Raw genomic sequence first — 23,799 nt, forward strand, 5'->3', positions numbered from 1 at the left:
GCTGCTTGACTCGCTTTTCTCATCATCTTCTTTTTGTTTTGCATCATCACTGTTTAAATATATAAAACATTGAGGAATGAGAAAGGATGAAATAAATGGATAACTATATATCTTTGGTTTTAAAATTCTCAAAATCTACTTACCAAAATATACATTGAGCTAAGCCATCGTATACGTCTTGTCCACATGTGCAGGAAGGTAATCTGTCTATAGGATAATCCAATGGTAAATCCAATTGCAACTCCGTTTCACTATTTTGACAGTTTGTTTCTTTCGAGATGTTTTTTTTCATCACTTTCCTCACCATCTTCTTGATACCTGTTTAATTTTTTGAAAATCCATTGAAAATTGAGAAAAGATGATGTATATAAAATGAATAATTATATATTCATATAAAACTTTAGAATTTAAAATTTCAAAATGTACTTACCAATGTACACATTGTGCTAATCCATCATATACATGTCAACATGTACAGGAAAGTAGTCCGTGTGTACAATATTCCCATGGTGTAGCCCAAATTTGAATACAACTATCTGTACATTTCCCTTCTGAAATTTTACCCTTCTCAGAATTATGTTAGCTTATGAAGAGTGTTATGATAATAATGATTCGTTCTCGATTGCTTTATATAGTTGAGCATCTGTAAAACGCTTGAGTGAGTTTAATGAAAATTTATAAATAGATTACAAAACATTTCTCTATGCTTACAATTTCGCGAAAATGAATTTCGCGAAATTACACATATATATTATATAGTCAATTTTCGCGAAATTGGATTTCGCGAAATTTCACATTATATATATTATATAGTCAACTTTCGCGAAATTGAATTTCGCGAAAAGTGAATTTCGCGAAATTGGATTTCGCGAAATTTCACATCATATATATTATATAGTCAACTTTCGCGAAATTGAATTTCGCGAAAGTGAATTTCGCGAAATTGGATTTCGCGAAATTTCACATCATATATATTATATAGTCAACTTTCGCGAAATTCAATTTCGCGAAAAGTGAATTTCGCGAAATTGGATTTCGCGAAATTTCACATCATATATATTATATGGTCAACTTTCGCGAAATTGAATTTCGCGAAATCCAATTTCGCGAAATTCACTTTCGCGGAATTTCACATCATATATATTATATAGTCAACTTTCGCGAAATTGAATTTCGCGAAAAGTGAATTTCGCGAAATTGGATTTCGCGAAATTTCACATGATATATTATATAGTCAACTTTCGCGAAATTGAATTTCGCGAAAGTGACTTTCGCGAAATTGGATTTCGCAAAATTTCACATCATATATATATTATATAGTCAACTTTCGCGAAATTCAATTTCGCGAAAATCTGTTTGCTATTTTCGCCTCATTAATTCCTTTGGACACACCCATCATTCTTCAATTCACTATATAAGCATTGCATGATCTGATGGAATATTCTGCCTCATTAACCATCTCTTGATGCCTACTTATATTTGAGAATTTGGGTCGATCGAGCGTTGATACCATAAGGCTTGTATGCTTCAGCTAGAATTCTGTTAGTCGGCTACTCGCGATTAAGTTCGTTGAGTGTCGCTGTTTTCAGGGGCTGTTGCGTGGACAAGCGCCTTGGCATTCGACATGATTGTTTTCCTAGGTTTACCTATGGAATTCTCCTGTTTGGTTTGGCTTAACCATTCCATAACAGTCTCTCGACCAGTAAATAGATGAAGATGATGAACTAGTAAAGAGGCATACATGGATTAATATGTGGATTATTTTGAGGATAACTCCAACTCAGCGTGAGTATATCACTATATAAAACTTATATCAAAAAAGTAAATAACATTCGGTTGTATTTTTTACCAAGTTTATTTCGATATAAAGTATATATGTATATTCAATTGTAAAATATAGAAAAAAAATTTTTATGTCAGTTCTTCTAGTAATTTAACAATTTGGGAAGTTCCTTGAATATGTACATTGTCAATACCTTCATTTTCTTCGTTATTAAGACTTTTACTAATTTTTCCATTCTAATCACATCTATCTAGTATAGTTTTTCGAACTACATGATCTCGTGTATCTTTTTCAGAAATTTTTAGCATAACTGTTAGAAAATCTTCTATTGAAAAGCCTCCGCTCCAAAATATTGCAAAGAGAAGACAGTAATCTCCACATGTTGTTGAAAGAAAACCTTGGAGTAGAACATCATTACATTTAATTAACTTTATTCCAGAAAGTTTTAAGATTTGAGCGACATCTGGATATGTTGAAGGATCTCGTCCTGTTGAATCGAAATAATTAATTTCGGATTTTGTTCGAATAACTCCTATCCAGTGTTCTCCTGGTTGATAAGAATAGTGTGTGTTAAAAATATATATTCCTTCATTCGATAAAAATTGTTCTATAAATTCATTTCTTGCACAGACAGCAAAAAAATGATTATTAGTCATGTGATCTTGGGAAAGAACATCGAAAATATTTGCTGTATTCATCCTTAGAATATGCTTCCACCACTGAGTCGAACGCTAAAGTCAGAAGCGATTTCCATCATTCCATCTTTTTGTATATATGTACTAAGATAGACATTTTCTGGTGTTGCAACCCGAAAACCGATATCGATTGTTAGTGAAACATGTCTCATTAAATGAAATCCTTCGGATGAGAGATCTCCTGTCAAATCGAAAGCGTATATTGCAAGTCCAGTTTCATATTCACTCAGTCCAATTCCACTTCCTTCAGAAGAAAGATCTTTTCCCATTGCATTTAGAAGTTGTACATATGGTCGAGTATACATTCTATTTACAAAATTTGGAGTATATCGTTTTCCAAAAGGTAGTCCATCAATTTGTAGTTCTACATGACTCACATCGTAATGACCAAATTTGAAAGGATTACGATTGTATGATCCATTTTCTCCATTGTGTGATGAAAGTGAAACAAGTATTAAATTTGGTCTAAGTATGTTATCAGCAATTTTTATTTGAGTATGGGTTAATCCAGTATTCACATTATAAGATCTGGTGTATACCCGAGAAAGAGGATACTTTGCATTAACACCATTAAGTAGTTTTTCGTTATGTAAAAGCTGAATTGTTTGGTTGATTTTTAATTTTCGAAGATGAAGTACACATTTCGTCAACTTTACTTTTCCCCCTCCTCCAGGAGTAGCTGTTGCTGCCATCAAACAATAACTTGGTTTACTTCGGTCTAGTTCTAATTTACAATTCAATCCTGGAATGAGATATCTTTCCTGTTGAAAAATGCTAAGATGGAGTCGTCCAAAAAACTCAAATGTGTTTGAACCTCTAATAAGATTCTTTCTTGCTGTAGTCGCACTATTATCAAATTCCGCACCATCTTTTGCAAGATTATCATCTTGAAACCATCCTTCTGCTTTTAATTGGTATTGTTTTGCTTCTCTGCTATTATTGAGAAGGGACTCTATGAACGATCTCATAGGATAATCACTTGAATGTTCAACAACAGATCCATTAATTTTGAATGTTGCTGTTTTGATTAGCGAATGAAAAAACGCATCCCCTGGTACAACATTTACATTAGCAGCAGTATTGTCTAAATCGGAACCATCGTCCTTGACTACTTTTCCTTCGATTTGCAAATATGAATTACTTAAATCGATATAGTGTTTTACATCTCCAGGTATTTCAATTTCAATTGGCCCATATTCACTGAGACGTGACGGAGCTAATTCACTATAATATCCGTGCTCCACCGAACTATGTGTGCCTGGAACATCAAATATACCCAAACTTTCGTTTATCGTAAAAGGAGAACCCGATATTTTTAAACCTGTTGAACCAATTTCTCCAGAACTCATCTTTCACTATTGATGTATGTCAATGAAATGAACTAAAAAATATTGAGATAATAATATATAAAGCATTTTCAAATTTAAAAAAATATTTGGAGTGGCTTTTCTCCGTCGCTTTGCAGGTTTGCTACGGTTATTTAATTTTCTTTACCCAGGTTTTCTAACTCTTGGAATTACTACTTCATCTGTTTCTTCTTCTTCTTCTTTTGGTCTCTCTACCATGTTATTAAGATAATTGGATGCAGCATCTAACCCTTTTTTCCCTAATGAGATAGCCGTTTTTTTGCTAGAGGCGCAACAGCTTTTGCTAATTTTTTAAATATTCCTGATAGTCGTCCATTTCCCATCACTCTCTTTCCTTTATATGGTGTCAATCCGCCATTTCCTGATTGATTAGACGTGTAATATTGAATGTAAAAGTTTTTTGAGTCTTCTGGAGTATATGGAATTAATATGGAATTCATTGTTTCTTTCTGAAATGAACCGTTAGTATAACCTTCCCTCCATCAAATGGTACTTTTTCTCCATCATCACTTGTTATAAGGGTCTCTATCACATCAGTAGAAATTTTATCCACTTCAACGTAATGCGCTTGACTGAATTCTGTATAAACTCGAGAGAACTTCTTTCCGCTTACTGGGACAACTCGTAGCAATCGTACATTTGCATCTCCAATGAGTCTGTTACTTACAATTGATGAATATACGTATAATGATGTAAATCCATAGTTGATATCCGGAGATGTTATGTTTCCGTGTTTTCCCACATTATAAGTTATCTTCGGATCTAATCTTAAGATATTTGCGAAATCTTGTGAAAACGAAACCTGAACACTCGAATCTCTTACATACAACATAGATTTGTTGGATATTTTGTCGTATTCGAATTCTATAGTTGGATGGAGATTGAAGGGTTTTAGAACATCATGAGTTCGTTGAATTACTTCATCTATATCTTCGTATCTTCCATTTCCAATTTTTATGTCGAAACGACGAAATCTCCCATTAAGTTCCGCTTTTGTGATGCTTATTATTCCTTCTACTACATTTGGCCAATTATTTAAAAACGATATATCTTTTAGAGCAACTTCCCATTGTCCTTCTGTAAAATCTACATATCTGGCTAGTCTAACTGTAAAGTTTGAATTAGTATTTTTAGGAAAGTCACTAAAACTAGCATCAGAAGGAAGAGTTACGAACTCCGACATTTTCAATTCTTTCAATGAAGTTCAATTCCTTATCATCCTCTTTTATTTAACAAAATCTCTTTCATTGACCCAGCTATTGAATGAATCAGGATATCCCATCCATTTAACGAGTATTTCCTTTGTTCTTCCTTGTTTCCGAGATTTGAGTGTTTTCTCAATTCGAAAAATGCGGGTTTTTTTACTTTCTGTAGTTCATCTTCATAAAAAGTTCCATCAACCGGTTCGTTTGCTAAATCACGTAATTTATAGATAATCGGTCTTTCAAAATCAAGCACTTCTGTAATTTGAAAAACTTCAACTGTCCAATTTATTGTGAAACCTCTTTCGAAAACTGTTCTAGCTTTACTAATACGAACGTAATCATCAATATTGAATTTAGGAGTACTGTCAGAACTATATTCTCCATTTTCATAAATCCTATTCCAGATTCTTTCTTGATTTTCATAATTTACATCATTCGGTTTTATTCCTAATGTTGTGTGAATAGTATTGTTATATGCTTTTACCATTTGTGGTAAAACATCAATATATCTACGATCATCCGAATATGTCATGAATCTATACATCTTCACCCGTAATGTTTTGTTGAATCGTTCTATGATGGAAGCTTTAATTGTCTCATTCTCAGATGTAAACCATTTTACTTTATTTTCTTTCAAAACTTTTTTGACATCTCGATTATTAAACTCTTTTCCTTTGTCTGTTTGAAAAACTCTATAATTAGTTCCATCCAATACTTTTTTTAAGGCTTTTGCTACCAATATACCTGATTTGTTAACAAGAGGCTCTACCCATGCTTTTCTTAAAAAAACATCAATCATTGTAAGTAAAAATGTAATTTCATCATTTTCAGCTTGATGAGATCTAACATCCATTAAATCAGCCTGTAATTGTTCACCAACTCCTGCAACAATTGTAGGTCTTCTTCTAAATTTCGTTTTTATTTGTTTGTGTAACGTATAAGCATCTTCACCACTTAACCAATCTCTAACTTCTTGTTCGCTTTCTTTTCTTCGAAGTGCTTCATTCAGTTTTCGTGCTCCACCTAATGAAGATGGTAGATCCGGGGTATAATAGAATTCATTTAGTAAGTCGTCCATTTTCCTCTTGTTCCTACATAAGGTTTTCGTGAAGACGATCTATTCGAATTGGATTTTGATTTATTTGATAAATTCGAGTTCGACTCCTTGATAATTTTTTCAAATAAGTTATATTGTTTCTCAAATGAACTTGGAGAAAAGGGAGAAGATACAATTGAACTATCTTTAACTCGAATCTTTCTTTCAAGAAGATTTCGTAAGTTCTCAGGTTTAATCTCTCCTGTAGATCCTGTTATTTTCCCGGTTAAAGAATCATAATTTCCAGACTTTTTCAATTTTTCCAGAAGATTTTTCGCTTTAGTTCGATCCTGAATCGAACCGAAGTCTTCAACTATTAAAGAAATGGAATAAGATCTAGAAGAATTTGACGATGGTTCTTCTTCGTTTAACTTCGGTGGTAATAATGTGTCTTCTTTTTTTGGCGATTCTTTTAAAACTGTAGAGTCTTGAGACGAATTATCTTCGGGTAATTCAGGTGTATCTTTCTTTAGAGTTTCTTTTGAATTTTGTGGAGCTAAAGGTGTTTGTGACATCATTGAAATCGGATTTCGAATAGTCGGAGACTGTTGAATTGGATAACTCCGAATTGAATTCATTTCATCTAAAAAATTTTGAAGTTCAGCTGCATACAAATTAACTTTGTTATAGTCTGAAATAGTGTTATCGTTATTAATTTGACGCATCCTATCTCTGGTCTTCTTAACCTTACTTACTCTTGGATTTTCTAATGGATTAAAACGAAGTGACGAACTATAGCCATCATTGATAATTTTTGAATCCTGTTGACTTTTAAATTGGTTCCTTTTGTACTCGTCTTCAGAAACCAAAAAAATTTTTTTTGTATACTTAGGAAAGCTCATCTTCCTGCTGAATGATTAATACAAGTTGAGGGATGGCTTTATAATCCGTTTCAATAATCCTTTTCCGTTTTGCAAAATCTTTCGTTTATATTTAAGAGGTTTGTTTTCATCGATAATATTCATCAACTCCTTTTTATGTTGACTCAGAGAATGGTATTGATTTTTCGTTAAAGGTACATTCCCATATATAATATTTTTAACAATTTCAAGTAATGTTCTAATTACTTCTTTCATTTGAGGTAAAGCAAAACTTGCAAGTTCATCGGTAAGACTGTTCAGTATTTGCAGAATTACTCTGTTTTTTTTCATTCTCTTAGAAAGTGGAGAATTATCCATGATAACTTAATTATTTTCTTCTTCGTGTTTTAAACAATCCTCCGAGCAATGGTTCAACTAATCCTGGGAGTATAGCACCCGCGATCGGACCTAGTAAAGCCGATAAAAACCCTCCTTTTTGCAAAAGTTGTTTCTTTTCCAAATTCGATGTTCTAGGACTAATCAGTCGAGCGATATTTTTACTTTGTCGACTCAAAGCTTTATACTGAGCATCAGTTAGTCGTTCTTTTCTTTTAATGAGTAATTTCACACAATCAATAATTGCTAAAATTAAATCCGTTTTAGCATTTTTAATAATCGATTGTTGAGAAGAAATAGAATCTCCAACTAGAGATAATAAAGTTAGTAAATTTCGTTGAATTCTTTTTGTTTCAGCCATATCTATGTGATAATTTTAGTGATGTTATAGTAATCACTCAGAGGAAGATACAGAAGTAGTATGGTGAATATTTAAAGAGAACTTGGAATATATACTTGTTTTATTTAATTATGGAATACAAATCAAAATCGTTTGCTTAATTAGGCTTATAAATAATCATAGGCGTAGAGTCAACAGGAGGGAAATTTCCCATAATTCTCATTGTATCATCGGTTTCTTGTCGGAGGTCCAGTCTCATGAAGGAATATGGTGAAGATGTTGCATCTCGGTAGGATTCCTGAAAAATATTTAACTTGTCCAGGAAAAACTTGTTTTCCTAAAAATGTGATTGATGTAGAATCCCTGGGGTTTTTTCCTATAAAAAAATAGTGACTATTCAGCGAAATTGTTCTAAGTTTACCAAAGAATAAGTTTTGTGTAATAGTAAAAATACTAATATTTAGATGGTGACTTTCTCGAGTATACAAATTGTTAGCCATCTTGATATTTGATGATAATTCCTCTATTAGATCATCAATGATCATCCATCTATTTTCTCCATCTTTGGGAAAAGTACTCGGATCTTTCAATCCTTCATGAAATTCCACTCCTTTCATATCCTCAAAAGCTTCCTGCCATATTTCATAGCAATATATAATTTCGATTGGAGGAGGAGTAGATATTAATTGAGATTGTTCAATCAACCGTTTAACGAGTTGAGTTTTTCCTGATCCTGTTGGTCCTGTTATCATAGATGTGAAAGGAGAATGTAACCTCACATCAATTGATTGTAGTCCGTCTTTCTCCATGTTTTGATAATTACTAACATTTGAAGTTTTCATTTAAACTAATTATAATGATGAGGAGATGTTTCAAAAATCATACTTTCATTATTAACAAGATTTTGAAAAAATACTTCTACATAGTTCACAGTAGCATTCATCTTTTCTCCTGTAATCCGAATAAAAAAATATTCAATCAAAGATGAAGCTACAGTTGTTGCAAGTAATATTAAAACCACTCCAAAAAATTGAAGCAAACTTTGTCGAAGCGGTTTTGATGTAGATTTAGTGATGTTATCAAAATGATTATGTAATAATACAGCCTCTTCAACTAATCCATCTGTTTCATCTTTTTCTTCTTCACAAGAATTGTAAACTTTAGAATTATCTTTATGAATAGTTTCCATAATTTTATATTCCTTCTAGTTGAACTTCTCAATGATATAATGTTCATATATATAAAACTCTTAACTTATAAATAGTGAATGGACAGTTAATCGATTCCACGAATAGACACGCCCGAACTCGTCCAACATCAGCGTTCATTCAACCGAAACGACATAACACCGTTCACCCCACCGGTCGCCAACCCGACCCCAACCATTCGACGATCGATCGCTCAACTCGTCGACACCCGAACCCCAAACCCATCGCATCGAAACCCGAAACCATCGCCCTCTTCACGTCATCCTTCCCACAATTCCTCTCGACCAGCACCGCATCCTTCCCACAATTCCTCTCAAACTTCATAACCTTAGCTCCCAACACTCACACACCTACCCCCCCAAACTTTCCATCAGACAACACCATTCTCCGAGGTTCTCGGGCTAAAATGTACCCAAAATCCAACTTTAAGTGCAAAGGTGTGTAGATCTGCTCTCACTATACTACTTATGCGTTTTCTAGGGTCCACTGCCATAGATGCATCATTGCGACTTTCCCAGCAATTACGTAGTAACTTGATTTTATTACTTGTTGACAACATAACCCACGGTCTTTAAGACTTTTATGAAGATGACAGTGTTGTCCGAAAACTTCTCTAGAAGAATCAGCCTAAAACAACGAAGCAATTTTAAACTTTCTAACCTAAAAATGAAATTTTTTTTGTGAGTTCATTTTTTGTGTACAGTGCGCGAGTCAAAAAACAGGTAATTAGTTATGTTGATCACATTATAGCCAATTCATATTTTCGTGATCATACTGATAATTAAAGTAGCTTCATTGTCTCTGATAGTGATGAAAGTAATAGTTTTGTAAGAGTAAGGAACATTGTGGAGAATCGTTTTAGCTTCGCATCGATCGTAGCTTCACATAGCTTTATCTTCGCACAAAGTATAGATCCTTTGAATTTTTGGATAGCTATGTTGGTTAAAATTTTGTCAAAATAAATTATGCTCCATAACAAACATGTTCAAGATAGAGATTGAAAAAAATACTGTATACATATCATGAAGCAATATCGGCAGTTTTCGGTAAAATGGCTGGCACTGGGTAGATACTTGAATTTGTACATGGTTGGCAGTGAAAGGGTTAATTTTCATTACAAAAATCTGAAGTTAAGGTTCATGAAATGAGGATGTTCAGGTTGCCTCGGTGTCAGATTAACCGCAATCAATTGCGACATCGTTTGACACTGTGGTGAGTCCTCATGTGTGTCGGTTATAAACGGTGTTCGATTGAAGTTGAGGTCGATTACCAAATTGCCATGGGAGACAAATCGTGCAGGTCTAGTTTCGCCATATATTCAAACATAATTTTTTCAAAGATGGCGGCATGCTTATTTTGTTTAGTAGCTAGTTTCCAGCGTGAGTAGTAACTGAGAACTTAGCTGATACATAGGCCATGTTGAAATAAGTTAACTCAACGACTTAATTATCATAGACCGGCAGAATCGTAGTAGGTACTCAGATGTTTACACAACGTTTAGAGAAAGCTAATATGACAAGTTTTTAATTTCCCTTATTTGAGGCGTTTGAGACATTCATAATAATGTATCTGTAGCTAGATTTAAAATTTTATTTTAGCAAACATGAGCAAATGCAAAATAAAATTTAAGCCAATAGAGAGGCTAGTAGGAGCCAATGGTAGGACTAGATTTTTACGGCAAAAGACAATGTGAATATGAGAGATAGAGACAGGTTGTATCACTGGTTACATCATTTTGGGCAAGTCCGGGCATGTTTTGTGGCCTGAGCATTCTTACTGTGATCAACCTTTTTTCGATTTTAATCTTCAAATATCTTGAGAATGACATCGCCTAACACGACAAACAACATATCAACTGATAGACAACAAAATGCTTTTTTTAAATATCAACTCAAGTTTGACGCAACCTCATCCGTAAGCCACACCTCCTGATGCTGATTGCACCCTGTATATCAGGCCACACCTCCGCATGGTGAATGGACCCTGTATATCAGGCCACATCTTCTAATGGTGATAGAACCCTGTATATCAGGCCGCACCTCCTAATGGTGATAAAAACCCTGTATATCAGGCCACACCTCCTGATGGTAATTGAACTCTGTATATCAGGGCCACACCTCCTAATAGCGATTGGACCCTGTATATCAGGCCACACCTCCTGAAGGTGATAGGGTCATCTACATGTATGCAAGACGGCACTTTTACCTTGGTCCCATCTTGGATTAAAGTGCAGAGGAATGTCGGTGTGTTTCTCTTCTTCATCAGAAGTTGACGACGACTCGTCCGGAGTCTTACCTTGAAGGTTGATGCAAATTCTGAAAAAGGACAAACAGAGCTTTAACCAAATATCTAGTCTCAAAACACCTGTTTAGTCATATGTTACCTCCTACAAGGTGTGGATGCTTGTAGGTACCTGTGAGCGCATGTACAATCCTGGCTAATGCTAGATGTCCATATGGCTAGACACTTTTTGGTGCCTATAGGCGGTCCCAAATATGTTCAGGTGAAATTTGCGTATTTACACAAAATGCCTTAAATGCCTTTGCAAAAGGTTTTAGCACTTTATGCCAAGAATATATTTCAGGCAAAGTTTTGGCAGATTCATGTCTATGACAGAATTGTGACATAGACAAGTATCTAGTAGTATCATAAATAAAATGTACTTTTAGTTTTCAAAACATGCAGTCACACTCATAGCACTTTCTACTGGTTCACTTCTGATTATTACAATTATTATTGAATATCGCATCCATACACCAAAACAGTGCTCAAATTTGATTCATTTAGAGTTATCGTCTCAGCAAGGTAATGACAATAATGAGGCAACTCCGACACCACATTATTTACAATCTTCTTGATGCACATTTTCGTCTAAAAACAGTCATTTTGCTGTAAACCTAATGAGCATTGGCCAAAATGCAATAGTAAACATTATTTCAGGATATTCCTTAATTGAAAACTTCACCTGGGCTAGAGATAATAATGAAGAATGATGATGAATGAGCTATAGGAACAATAAACACATCAGTTCTGAAAATAAAACAAATTACTTGTTTTTCTCATGTGCAGTACTTATATCATGGATTACATTCACCCCAGAAATACACAAACATTTTTGGTCGGTTAGGTGTGCCTCTAATAAATAATCAAATAGAAACTCTTGATTATCATGCTGTTTCATTACTCACGGTACTTTGATAAGTTTTGTTAAAATTTTGCACTTGTTCAAGCTTTTCTCATCACAAAGTCGGAAACCTGCCACTGTTTAACCTTTATGTTTACCTTTCTGGATCATCCTTGACGAACCCTATGACTGTAACAATGTCTCCCGACTTCAGACCTGGCACTTTGCAATAGGAGTTGTCTTCCTACAGCAGGTTATCACACTGCATCACTACTTCAGTGAATATGAGTCAAATTTCCAGATCCAAACAAAGAGAGAAAAGTTACTGATGGTTTACGGATAGAGACGATATGATCAGCACTTACCAAAGAGCAAAGGAATCTAACCTCCAGTACAGACACATCTCTATTGACTGTTAGATGATGAGCATCCTGAGCATCACATCGATGATTGTATGTCACATATGGCTCACCATTCACATACACCTGCAAAAGTTGTCAATATATCAAGCACAGGACTAGCTAGTCATGTATACCGGTAACAACTGTCCATAGATTGACATTTGAGTCATCATTAGCAAACACCAGCGACGGCTGTCAAGAAGCTAAATCTCTACAATAATTCTCATCAACATGCATGACAGACATCACTGGATGCTACCAGATAGAAAGCTCAAAACAGAGAAAGTGTGAGAATTTTAAACGCATGACTATAATATTTTGTACATGTATTCTGTCATGGCAAGATGCAGGCTTATGTATCTTTACATATGTTTACACAATGCTAGATTAACTACAAATGTTATGCATGACAAGCATATCCCCATCTGCAGCAACACAGTAGCTGCTACAAATGTCAATAAAGCCCAGCTTACCGAGTAATAGTCATCTTGCACCTGAATGCCGATCGTGTAAACTTTTCCAGCCTCAAATGGGAAGCCACCTTCTTTCTCCTCATCTCCGTACTCACCACCTAGTCTTGAATTCCTAACCGTTTCTCCTTCATAGAAACGTGGGTTAAAATGGAGTTGTCTTTCCTCATCAGAAGCATCACACGCCAAGTTGACATCAAACCTTAAATATTAACAAACAATCTAAACAAACACTCAGACTGGAAGACCAAACACTTGCTTCTTATGGTCCAATCATTGATAGGTTGTGTCAGCCTGTGAGCTGGGCTCATGTCCCAAGTTGGATATGTGAAATAGGTCAATAGAAGACAGAGACATGTTTATAGAGAAGGTACGACTGGCTACTAGATGCGAGAGGGATATGACCCACCTAGGCTACTCTGCATTGGACATTGAAATCACCCAGTGGCAACAGTTAAGAAGTGTGGTAAGTAATCGGTTAGTCCCACATATACTGTTTCCGTGCTTCGAATTGGTTTGGAGTGGAGCTGCTTCCACTCCGATTCATTGAAGCGGTAAAATCCAAATGCATTTAATTTTGTTTCTTGCTCATAAAAACGTTCACCGCTGATGAATTCAAATCGATAACACTTGGCTAAGCTCTCCTTATTATAAGCGAAAATCTTTTAGCTCAAGCATATGGATCACTGCTATGAAAACATTCTACTGTTTCTCTTCTCACTACTGTTTTGCTTGAGTTTTTACTTTTACATAACATTTCCATGTCAAGGATGGATTGTTCGTACGAGGATGATGAAATAATTATATTTTCTGGCACAACTAGTTAATTACTCAAAAATTGGAAAGTGACATGAAGACCTGAAAGTGAATCTACTTTAATAAATTTCACTTTGAGGTATACATCACGGATCTTGGAAAGATCCATAGTGCAACCCCGAATCATTGAAACAGTCGGGGTCAAGTTCGCCGGCAGCGGGCAACTCCAAACTTATTTGAAGCAAGGACGCATAGTGATTATGTGGACTGAAGACTATTACGGGAATAAAACTGCTCCAACTTTCCCTCAGAATTCGTTGGTTTTATTCTCCTTTGGTTTTATTCTTCTCCGTATTTTTTGAGATGTTAAAACCATGTTTACCATAAAAATAATCTCATTTCTGCCGTCACTGTGAAAATATGAACAATAATATTTATTTATATTTAAAAGCAAGAATACTAGATATTAGTTTAACTACTTGGAAATACTTGGTAGGTTTTTGTAGTATTTCGAGTAGGCCTTGAAAGACATGATTTTCATATCTTGCCTATAAAATGGCACCATAGTTTTAATGCACGTTTTATGCCTTAAAGATTACTCTGTTAACTGAAATACATGACAAGTCGTGAGTGGCGAATTCCATAGATATTTTCTTTGTTCACATTATTCCAACTACGGCTCACCTGTGAAGGCTGTCACAACTGTCAGTCGTATTTATCCAATTACACCGACTCGCAAGAATTATCATTAACTATTTGTGTCCAAAAGCAAAAAAACTACACTTGCATAGGGTGTCAGATTTTATGGCCATGTTGAAACTGCAGCAGCTCACCTAGGAGGGTTGTCATGAACAGCGACAGTCACATTAACCCAGCTGCCTGGAATCAGCTCCTGTGGGATGATGCTGTTGTAACGAGCTCCCTAGAAAGCGAACAGAAAACTCCCTGTAGTTCAGACATTCTATTCTCATCAAGTCAGTCACACAGTACTGAATGAGTATGATAGTGCAAGTAACTGTTTACATCAGTAGTTAGGGCTGAAGGAAAATTGTAGCCTTAGTTCCTTCAATGCTTACAGACTGTCAATACTAATAGATGCTTACAAAGTATGCTGTGAATTCGACATCGGTAAATTTAGCATCACCATCTATGTAGATGTGAGAGACGGAACGGATGTCCACTCTATGGTCGTAATTGCAGAAGTGGGCTCCATTAACATAGACCTAAAGGGGACAGTAGATGGAAGTTTAAGTACAATATCCTTATGAGCTGATCATCACTGATTCAACGACGCAGTTAATCAACAATTTTGAGTCATCGACAAGATAACAACAGTAAAAATCCGCAAGTCAAGAGAGTTTTATTACGCAGAAATTTGAATCGAATCAATCATGCTTCAGAAAGATGAAAACAGAATTTGTGAATGATGCGTCAAAAAATGCTGTGCCAGCTATTCTATTTTAATTGTTTTCCAAATTTCAGTCATTCTTCTTTTGATTTGAGCAGTGCCTAAAGCATCGCTATTGGGTAGAAATCCTTACATTTTTGGTAAATCATCCACATCCCTAATCTCCATTGAATCACTTATTGCATGGCAACTCAACGAGCGCACAACTCCAAATCAACACCATAGAAACAGTGATTCACTGGCTACTAAATGACAACATGCAATAGTATGGTGGAAAGGATTAATAGGCCTTCAATGCATTATGCTTTATCTACAAAAGCAGGAAAACTTGGGATGAGGTTTAAAGCTATGCAAACCAAACTAAAGCATGTGTAGCTAGTGTTTGCTCACCACATAGTTCCACGCTGTACAGATTATTCGAATCTCAAAGCTAGCCTTAGAGGGAAATGGGAAGTCGGGCCCATCTTTCTATTCTTCTCCCCATTCACCATCAACCAAGGAGTTCCTTACCACCTCATCCTGACACTGGCAAGGATTGTAGTGGAAAGCGATTGTGGTTTTGCAATCTAAAGGCTAAAATAATTAGACCATGCTTTGTGTATCCATTTTATTAAAACATCTCGAGCTATAGCTGGTTATACAGCTGAGCTAGAGATGGTTATAAAGCTGAGCTAGAGATGGATATACAGCTGAGCTAGAGATGGATATACAGCTGAGCTAGAGATGGATATACAGCTGAACTAGGTATGGATATACAGCTGAGCTAGAGATGGATATACAGCTGAGATAGAGATGGATATACAGCTGAGCTAGAGATGAATATACAGCTGAGATAGAGATGGATATACAGCTGAGCTAGCGATGGATATACAGCTGAGCTAGAGATGAATATACAGCTGAGCTAAATATGGAGATACAGCTGAGCTAGAGATGGATATACAGCTGGGATGATGCTATTGTAACGAGCTCCCTAGAAAGCGAACAGAAAACTCCCTGTAGTTCAGACATTCTATTCTCATCAAGTCAGTCACACAGTACTGAATAAATAGGATAGTTCAAGGAACTACTTACATCAGTAGTTATGGCTGAAGGAAAATTGTAGCCTTAGTTCCTTCAAGGCTCACAGACTGTCAATACTAGTAGATACTTACAAAGTATGCTGTGAATTCAACATCAGTAAATTCTGCATCACCATCTATGTAGATGTGAGAGACGGAACGGATGTCCACTCTATGGTCGTAATTGCAGAAGTGGGCTCCATTAACATAAACCTAAATGGGACAGTAGATCGAAGTTTACGTACAATATCCCTATGAGCTGATTATAACTGATTCAATGACACAGTTAATCAACAATATCCCTATGAGCTGATCATCACTGATTCAATGACACAGTTAATCAAGAATATCCCTATGAGCTGATCATCACTGATTCAATAACACAGTTAATCAACAATATCCCTATGAGCTGATCATCACTGATTCAATGACAAGTTAATCAACAATATCCCTATGAGTTGATCATCACTGATTCAATGACACAGTTAATCAACAATATCCCTATGAGCTGATCATCACTGATTCAATGACACAGTTAATCAACAATATCCTTATGAGCTGATCATCACTGATTCAATGACACAGTTAATCACCAATATCCCTATGAGCTGATCATCACTGATTCAATGACACAGTTAATCAACAATTTTGAGTCATCGACCAGATACCAGCAGTAAAAATCCGCAAGTCAAGAGAGTTTTATTACGCAGAAATTTGAATCGAATCCATCACGCTTCGAAAGATGAAAACAGAACTTGCGGATGATGTGTCAAAAAATGCTGTGCGAGCTATTCTATTTTAATTGTTTTCCAAATTTCAGTCATTCTTCTTTTGATTTGAGCAGTGCCTAAAGCATCGCTATTGGGTAGAAATCCTTACATTTTTGGTAAATCATCCACATCCCTAATCTCCATTGAATCACTTATTCCATGGCAACTCAACGTGCGCACAACTCCAAATCAACACCATAGAGACGGTGATTCATAGGCTACTAAATGACAGCATGCAATAGTATGGTGGAAAGGATTAATAGGCCTTCAATGCATCATGCTTTATCTACAAGAGCAGGAAGTCTTGGGATGAGGTTTAACCCTTTTTCAGGCAGAGCGACATTATTGTCATTTCCCGATACTGACGCCAATGGACAGAGCGACTATTGTGTCACCACACGAACGTTTTTTATAAATTGATTTCTGGTTACCTTATTGCGTTTTTTATTGAAGTTTTTTGCTAATAGTAAACTAAAATATATTGGTCTATGTTAACAACGAAAAAATTAGCCATTTTGATAAAATCGATCGTTTTTCGCAATACTAAATGAATGAAAAATCTGAAATAAAAACGTATTTGAATAAAATAAAGATTTTTGTTTGTAACTTGTTTATGCTTCTGTTACTGCTTTCTGAATATTTTACCAGATTGCAACAACTTTCTTTTACTGTCGTGGCGTCTTCCAAAGGCAATAGGCAAAGGCAAGGCTATAAATGGGCAAATGCAAGAGCAAATGCTTCTAAAATAACTATAGCTAGAGAAACACTTATATAAGAATTTGAATTATAAATGTTTACTAGCTGCATTACCCGCCTACAGGAGCAGATTCACATGCAGCATAAAGTTTATTGAGAGTTGTCTTTCATACTGCAAAACAACTCCAAATATGCAGTCTACTGAAATTGTTATCCTGATCAGAGTATGTATATGCGCATATACATGTCAATGTTGGGGAGAACAATGGAAATCTGCAATGTGTCTTACAGTTAGATGCGTGTAAAATCTAGTAAATAGTCTAGATTCATGTGTCTAGATTCATGCATCCGTTCATACCAGTCTATATTCGCAGTTGACGATCGCGCACTTCTGCCGCTGAGCCCCCGCCTCGGCTGACCAATCTTTACCCGCTGAGCAGTTGATAATCGCGCTTTTGCACTTGCCTCGCAATCAATCGGTTTGCACTCGCAATCAATCGCCTGGCAATCAATCGACCTGCACCCGCCTCGCAGTCAATCGGCCTGGGCGCCTCGCAATCAATCGCCTTGCACTCTCCTCGCAATCAATCGTCTCACACTCGCCTTGCAATCACCTCTCACTCGCCTTGCAATCAACTCTCATTCGCCTTGCAATCACCTCTCACTCGCGTTGCAATCACCTCTCACTTGCCTTGCAATCACCTCTCACTCGCCTTGCAATCAATCACCTTGCACTTGCAACAAATCGCCTCGCAATCAATCGCCTAGCACTCAATCGTTTTGCAATCAATCGCCTTGCACTTGCCAACTCATTCATCCAGAAAGCCGCGCCTGGAGACTCGCTGTACTCGGGGCGAAAAGGGTCTCCCACGCATCCTCGAGTGACGCTATGGCCCCAAGCCTAGCTGTGCTACCCGGCACTGCCTGGGTAGTAAAAAAAGTCTTTGCACACAAAATTGATTTGTATTTAACATATAACAACATTTGCCATTCTAACTTTCAAACTACATATTATGAAGGAAGTGTTTTGTGTACTTGAAATAAATTAAGAGAGAAAATAAAACAACTTTGAAGGTTTTCAGACCAATGTAAATTTAAAATTTCATAACTTTCAGCGACCTATATCTTTTGATAACGTATAGTGGAACCTCAGTTCTCGAACATAATCAGTTCCAGAAGTTCGAGATCCGAAACATGTTTTCCCATTAAAATCAAATAATGTAAATTTTAATCCACTTCAAGGCGAGAAAACAACTTCGGTAAAGTATTTTTTCAACATTTTACACCATAAGCTGTACTTGTACCCCGTTATAAAAAGGTCTTTGCACAGAAAATCTATTTGTATTTAACATATATAACAACATTTGCCATTCTAACATTGAAACTCCATAGGTAACATGAGAAAACATGATAGGTAACATGAGAAAACGTGATAGGAAAACATGATGAAAACATGAAACCTATCATGAGAAAAGTGTTTTGTGTAGTTGAAAAAATTTAAGAGAAAATGAAAACAACTGTAAAGTTTATCAAACTTTGTCAAACAACTGTAACTTTCAAGCTTCATATCATGAGAAAAAGGATTTTTGCCAGTCTAATAAATTAAAAAAATAAAACAATTGTAAACGGAATTAGATGTAAATTTCAAATAATTAGCAAGTAATAGCTAAATTAAGTCGGTTTTGCAACAATTACAATAAAATATGATACGATAATGATACAATTAATACAAACTGAGAAAACAATATAAAATTTGTGATTATGTTGAATTAATAATAACAATTCTAGCATAAAAGTGTGTGGGTATAAAAAGGTTACTGTCCCACCAGAAACTATCCATCAATTCTTTGAATACGACGATACTAAAAATGTGACAGAATATCATAGTATTTTGCAGTTGAAATTTTATTAGAACAATGTCTGCCAAAAATGGTTGAATAAAAGAATAATATTAATAATAAAGATTGGAAACTAATCAAGTAATAATAACAGTGATAGGAAAATGAATGATGTTTTAACTTCAAACACAATACTCAATTTATGTTTAAAAGAATTCAAGCTGAAATAATAACAACAACGAAACAAACTTTAAAAACTTATATTATAAATTCAAAAGTCATAAGAAGTTTATGAATGTAATAAGAGAATTTAAATTTATATATTTTCTATATATATATATATTTCTCAAAGTATGTAAATTTATGTAAATATAAGAGAGTGGAGAATAACTGATACTTGCAATCTTACACGATAAATCTTACAGTAACCTTACAAATGTTTGTTGTAAAATGTGACATTAATTATGAAAAACTAATTGGGTAGGTTTAAAAGGAAATATGTGTAAGCTAGTACATCTAGCTGTACAACCCAGCGTTGCCCGGGTAATAAAAAAAACTGAACAGAAAATTGATCTGTATTTGACATGTAACAACATTTGCCATTCTACCTAAAACAACTGTAAAGGTTTTCAAACTTACTTTGTCAAACAATTTTTAAACTTCATATCATGAGAAAAATGTCAAATATAAAAAAGGTCAAATAAGTTTTAAAAATAAAACGACTAAAAAGGTTTAGATGTAAGAGTGAAATAATTAGCAAGTAATAGCTAAATTGAGTCTGTTTTGCTACGACTACATATGAGATGATTCGGTAATGATACAATTAATACGAACTGAGAAAACAAAATAAAAATTGTGAATATGTTGAATTAATACTAATAATTCCTGCATAGAAGTGTGTGTGTATAAAAAGTTACAGTTCCAGCAACAGCCATCCATCAAAACTCTGAATACGACGATACTGGTACGATGATATGTTACCCTAGGACACTTATGTATTCGCGGCATCTAATTTTCGCATTTTCGCGGCAACACGCTCTCGCGAAAAATTCATGAGCGAAACTAAACTATCATAACGAACGAGCGAAAACGCAAAAGTAAATGGCTTTGTTCATTGACATTCACAATAAAATCGTCATATTACAAATGCAGGCAATTTTCGTGTGTAGTTTGGCTCATTGGGCAATTTTTGCTAAACTCATTATAGCTAATACACCGACTGAGCAGCATGGCAAAACAATTTAAGATAATAAGTTTTTTTGGAAAAGCCTAGACAAATAAGGAAGATGATGATATTAGTTTAGTCATTGAATTTGTAACTTATGAGGATGACAGTCTGGTAGGGAAAGTCATAAAATTGAATAATAATTATTGTGGTGATGAATTTGAGGGGTGATTTGAGGGGTTTCCGAATGCACCGCTATGACTTAGAAATCCTTAACTTTTTGGCAAATCATCTACATCCCCAATCTCCATTGAATCACTTATTGCATGGCAACTCAACGAGCGTACAACTCCAAATCAACATCATAGAGACAGTGATTCACTGGCTACTAAATGACAACATGCAATAGTATAGTGGAAAGGATTAATAGGACTTCGATGCATCATGATTTATCTACAAGAGCAGGAAGTCTGGGGATGAAGTTTAAAGCTATGCAAACCCAACTAAAGCATGTGGTAGCTAGTGATTGCTCACCACATAGTTCCACGCTGTACAGATTATTCGAATCTCAAAGCTAGCCTTAGAGGGAAATGGGAAGTCGGGCCCATCTTTCTCTTCTTCTCCCCATTCACCATCAACCAAGGAGTTCCTTACCACCTCATCCTAACATTGGCGAGGATTGTAGTGGTAAGCAATTGTGCTCGCGCCATCTCCCTCCTCCGTCTGGAGGTTGAGGTAAAACCTAACATGATCATAAGACACCTGCCACAAATGATTTAAAACTTTAGAAAATCAAAAAAGACTTGGTGCTGGCATGCCACTACCCACCATGAACATAAACCTAGAACTGCTGGCCAACTGATGACTTGAGCTTGACAGCTAAACCGACCTCACCAAGTTCAATTGATCACCAGTCCTTTTTACATGCACTCAGGTAAGTGACCTACGTTTTAGCTACTTGGAAAGTCAATGAATCTATGAGTAGTTTTAGGAGGCACCCTTGTTTGCCTATTGCCTACGCAGTCATTGGTCACGTTGACATTGCAAAGTACTCAGGCTTACATTAGGTATGATGGGTCAACTATAAGGCCTCATTATCATACTTAACAGAACACATCCGGTCGTGGGCTAAATGAGATGATAAGCTAAGGCCTATACTTCCCTCTGAAACACATTTAGCCTCGGCTAGCAGCATACAACTTTCCTACACAATCAAACTACTGATTTGGATAGATGACATGCAACAGCTAGTAGATATACACTAGTCCATGGCTTGTCTAAATATATTAAATGTCTTATTGGATGCTGGTCTGGCTTCACATTTAGTGAAGTAATGGTTTCCAGGACAAGTCAGTGCTATTAGGAGCAACTAGGAATCAAGAGTGATCAACAGTGATATACATGCCTGCGTATAGAATAAATGATGTAACTAATATAATTTGTAGAAAGTGATACCAGAATGTTGCGAAATAATAGATGCGTGTAATTATTTTATTCTAAAACTAATCTACACATCAGAGGGACTGGTTCGGAATTCTCAGAGCAATGATTGTTAGGCCCAATTTGATTGTTCTATACTTCCAGGGATTAAACCAATTAAAACGCCGTGATTGTTATAGGAGAGCGCATTAGTTGGCTTAATTGACCAATGGCACACAAGTCGATTTCATACGTCATATATTGATGATTACCAAAACACTTATGTTTTTTGGTAGACCTGTGTTTGGCTGGCTATATCTCAGCTTCTGGTTGGTCAATCTCCTTGATTCTTTTTTTAGAACATCAGTCAACACCTCAAGATAAATAATTAAGCATAAAATATTATTATTTCTCTATTCTTTAACAGAACACATCCGGTCATGGGCTAAACGGGAGGATAAGATAAGGCCTATACTGCCCTCTGAAACACCTTTAGACTCGGCTAGCAGCATACAACTTTCCTACACAATCAAACTACTGATTTGGATAGATGACATGCAACAGCTAGTAGATATGCACTAGTCCATGGCTTGTCTAAATATACTAAATGTCTTATTGGATGCTGGTCTAGCTCAACATTTAGTGAAGTAATCGCTTTCCAGGAAAAGTCAGTGCTATTAGGAGCAACTAGGAATCAACAGTAATCACGTTTTACACCTTGGACATGTGTGCCAGTTAATCAACTAAGCTTTTTGTTAATAGTTTAAGACACAAGTAGTACTGCCCGTAAGTGAGTTTCAGACCCAAGTTATACGCAGCTATAAAGACAGTAGACACTGACAACTTGCATATATAGAGTTTGAAGCAAGTTGTCAGTTAGATATAGAGTCCATGCGTTATACCTGTCTGCTGCGCCCTTCTTTACTTTACCCCGCACTACTACTAGACACTAAGCTATAGATACATAGAGAGAACTATCACTAGGTATGCTGGAGAGATAGTGATAACCATAGAAACCAGTGATCATTATATTATTGTCTCTAGAATTAGATGAACTGTTAAAATGAAGATCTATAAACACTTAAAACTAGAGATGGTATAAAATTGACCTGGATATGTTAATCGGTGGTAAGTGTACAGTTATGATGGGGACATACATATATACAGTTCAGATTGAGATAGACAGTAGATTGAGAAATAATTATATCGTGAGAGAATATATAGATATACGTCAGGACTGCATATATGTACATGTACATGAGCTGAAAGACTGGAACCGGGATACAGTAGACTTGATGATCAGCCCACAGTAGTGTCTTGATCTGCATTTATACAAAAAACTATCCTGTACTTTTTCATAGAGTGCAGCGTTACGAAATATGATGACCAACTATGGTTAATGGTAAGATTTATCAGAACAAGTACCTACAGCCTTCTTTATTATAAACCACATCTGCAGGTAAGTCTGCAAATCTATACTTCCTAGAGACTATGTTTTAGGCCATCACCTTTTGCATCGATTTTTTTGTATTTTTATTAAGATTTTGACCTCGGATCGCTCAATCGTTTTGGTTTTATCAGTAACTAAAAAGGTTCAGGGCTACAGGTAGGTTAGTTGACTTGTTACTGAACACAATGAATATCAGAGACTATTTTTATACTTGTACATCAGATCAATAGCTAGTAAGAAAGGTGACTAGGTACAGTCCTAGTGAATTTAGCTATAAACATAACCTAATAATACACTTATGATTGTAGCTAGTCACAGGTTTCATTATACTTTCTCGATACAGTCAAGTTCGGT

The 23,799-nt window shown here is 35.6% G+C and overlaps 1 protein-coding gene and 1 pseudogene across 1 annotated transcript in view; one reads left to right on the forward strand and one right to left on the reverse strand.

Annotated features, from left to right (window-relative positions):
* Nucleotides 1-23,799, forward strand: part of LOC137401912 (nestin-like) — a 1,051,237-nt gene that overhangs the window by 633,318 nt on the left and 394,120 nt on the right. The window lies entirely within an intron of this gene.
* LOC137401803 (galectin-4-like) overlaps nt 1-23,799 on the reverse strand; it is a 31,739-nt pseudogene that overhangs the window by 2,883 nt on the left and 5,057 nt on the right.

The sequence above is a fragment of the Watersipora subatra genome, chromosome 8, assembly GCF_963576615.1.
Source record: "Watersipora subatra chromosome 8, tzWatSuba1.1, whole genome shotgun sequence".
Taxonomy (NCBI): domain Eukaryota; kingdom Metazoa; phylum Bryozoa; class Gymnolaemata; order Cheilostomatida; family Watersiporidae; genus Watersipora; species Watersipora subatra.